This window comes from Olea europaea, chromosome 2 (genome assembly GCF_002742605.1).
Source record: "Olea europaea var. sylvestris chromosome 2, O_europaea_v1, whole genome shotgun sequence".
Lineage (NCBI taxonomy): Eukaryota > Viridiplantae > Streptophyta > Magnoliopsida > Lamiales > Oleaceae > Olea > Olea europaea.
Genome location: NC_036238.1, coordinates 14,727,786 through 14,731,001, shown reverse-complemented (window position 1 = coordinate 14,731,001; position 3,216 = coordinate 14,727,786). Strand labels below are relative to the sequence as shown.

General features: G+C 32.1%; 1 long non-coding RNA gene across 1 annotated transcript; it reads right to left on the bottom strand.

Annotated features, from left to right (window-relative positions):
• Window positions 1-1,546: 1,546 nt before the first annotated feature.
• On the bottom strand, window positions 1,547-2,424 carry LOC111411881. Its single transcript, XR_002705923.1, has 2 exons — window positions 2,123-2,424; window positions 1,547-1,980 (listed from the first exon to the last, which is right to left on the bottom strand). It is a non-coding gene; the product is annotated as an uncharacterized LOC111411881 (long non-coding RNA).
• Between the last annotated feature and the right edge of the window lie 792 nt (window positions 2,425-3,216).

Here is a 3,216-nt window from a genome sequence, read left to right as displayed (position 1 = left end):
ATAAAATTCTACTCCCCATATATATATATATATATATATATATATATATAATTTTTTTTATTTTTTTATTTTGAGTAAAATATGGTCACATGACCAAAAGTAGGAAAATGTTTTCAATGGGAAAAAATGTCAATCAAACAATATAAAAGTAAGATTTTTGGTAAAAAAATACATTTTTCATGAAAAATATTGACAATCAAATGCACTCTAAATTAAATAAAATTGTAATAAACTTGACTTGTTGGAGAGAAATGTTTCACGTCCACTAGATGACATTGAAAGCAAAGCAAAGCCTGCTTTCCTCTTGAATTCATTGTTGTTTTTTGAGCCCTGCTTTTTGGCCAGCTCAAGGTTAGGCCAAAAATTGAGCTTGGCCAAAAAGCAGGGGCCGCTAGGGAGCTGGCCAAATAGGATTTTCCTTGTTTTTAGTTATTTTTCCAACTAGAAAAGCTGCAGAGCTCGGGATTAAATCCTGGGCTCCAATCCCTGACACCTCAACCCTTGATGTTAAATGGCGCGGGCTCCATGTATTAAAGATCAAGGGCTGAGGCATGAGCCACCTCAGCCTTGGATTGGAGCCCGTGACTGTAGCATCTCTCTTTTCCAACTTCTATCTTCATTGATGGTAATAAATGCACGTCCTGAAATGCAGAGAATGATTGGGACCTTGTAACCCTACCTTTTTTGTTTAGTGTTCTAATTCCAATTTCTCAATTTAAATTTGAGAAGAATCAAATCGACCTACTCCACTACTTTTGTCTCCCCCTTAGTGAATATATAAAACTATATTCTCCACCTACCACAATATTCATTAATTAAGTATCAAATTATAATCTTACGAGTTTTTCGCCTTTATTTGTGCTGGTATAACATGACGTTCATCTTTAACATTGAAAATGTCTAAATATTGACTACGATAAAAGTAAATTCAAATTTCTTGAGAACTTAAAACTCACAATTTTTTATTCGCGTGTTACATAGCCATGCATCCCACGAGGTACATGAAATGTAGAATTGAATGTGGGAACATAAGGATGGTTGGATTGGGAAAGATGGAAAAGCAATTATTGGGTGTCTTAAATTCAAATATGTATTGTTTGGAAAGTAGAAAAGAACACGGTTAGAATCTCACATAATGAATATGTTTATGGTGTTTAGGAAAAAGCTGATTGTACAGCATTTCTTTTACAATTTTTTTTCACAGCCTCCTCACAAAGGTGAAGTCCGCGATTATTTTAATTGCGGACCCCACCTATTGCATGTGTGTGTGTTGTAGACCATGCTGTGAAATTTGATGTACCCATAGCATGTTTCATGGTGTTTAATGGTACAATAAAGTTATTGTTACTCGCGTATGATTTTAAGTTAATACGTCACATCATAATTATCAGACCTAGTTCAGTCATTGAGGTTATTTGATTGTAATAGACACACTTCATTATTGAATTAAAACTACAATCTTCCCCTCATTTCTCTCTTCCTAACATATTCTCATTCTCTATTATCATTGTGATTTGTGGCAAGTCGGCATCAACAACACCCATCATTCTTCTCAAAATCTTAATCTTATGCAGCTGTCAGTGTTCAACATATATTATCTATGACGAAACACAATAAAATTTCCAAAAGTCAAATAAGCTAAAGTTCTGTTTTATCAAGCTTCATGAATTTCCTACCCCAATAGTTTTTTTCCTTTCCTTTCTAACATAAGAGGTATTTCTGATCCAAAAAAATCAAGAAAGTAGATGGATGCCTGATCAATTTCGAATAAAGAAAACTCAGAATTGCCAATTAAAAGGGTACAAAAATTTGTGCCAATTTGGATGCTCTATATATATGTACCTGTTTCGTGCGGTTTCATCACCAGGGTAGAAATAAACCACCACAGGCATGCCTTTGAAGTTAGAAAGACTTATATTCCTCCCATCTTGATCTTTCAATGTAAACGGTGGTGGAACCGCACCGTTTAAAAAATAGGAACTGAAAAATTAACAAGAACATAATATGCTATTTTTTTTCCTTCAAAATTACTTGCAGGAAAATGGAATCTATTATCTTGAAGAACAAGGGTGGGGTGTAAAATTTTAAGAAACTTGCAGATAAATGTTCTTCGTAAATGTACCTTGGCTACAATAGAACTTTTGACCAGAGAAGAAACTGGGATTGGAAGATAGGATGAAGGAGACAGCTTCAGACCGAGAGTATCTAGAAAGGGGAGAAAGATTTTGGAATAATGAGAGTTTTGGGGTTTGAGCATACAGTGGAAAAGGAAGAGAATGATTGGTAGAAAGAGAAAAAGAAGCCATTTTTGGAAAGAAAAGGAATACTGATTCTCTAATTCTTTCGACGGTGAATCGCAGTCTACCCAGATTTCCGTATAATTTTGTTTCAGAAATATAAGGGAAAAGAGCATACCGGAGTGGCGTGGGCGTAGAAGTGGCGTGGTGGGAACAAAGGGTATAGCTTTATCTAAAGCCCCGTTTGGCTCCCATTTTTTTGAAAATGAAAATGAGTGAAATTGTATTTTTTTTTTTTTTAAAATAAGTGGTTAAAAAAAAGGAAATTTTTTATTTACGTATAATATTATTTTATAGAAAATTGTATGACTGACAACAGAAGAAAAAAATGTAATATAATGAAATTTAATGTAATGAAATTCAAATAAGACTCCATCTTCAACTCTGCATCAAGCTAAAATTCATTTTCAACAATTATATCAAAACTTACACCAAATGAACAATTTTTATTGTTTTATTCATTCTTTTGATTTTTGACAATGTATTTATTTTGAAAAATTATTTATTTATTTTATAACTATATAAATTACTAGGTAATAACTACTTTAAAATAACAAATATATTGAATTATTATTGATTACTAAATTATTTACATGTTTTATATATTATGTTAAATTGACGAAAATAATTACTAAATTAAAAAATCCTTAATTATTATTGATTATATTATTAAAAATAATAAACTTTAATAATATAATTAGTAATGTAATTGATGATGATGATGATGATTATTATTATTATTATATAATAAAAATGACACAAATACCCTTAATCATGGGCAAAATGTACATTATACCATTTGGTGCAAAAAATGGTGCAATGAACAGTTGGAGGGACGTTTACACCAAATTTTGGTGCAATTTGATGCGGAAGGGTGCCCATTGAAGATGCTCTCAGAGTCCGTTTACCTAGAGCTTGC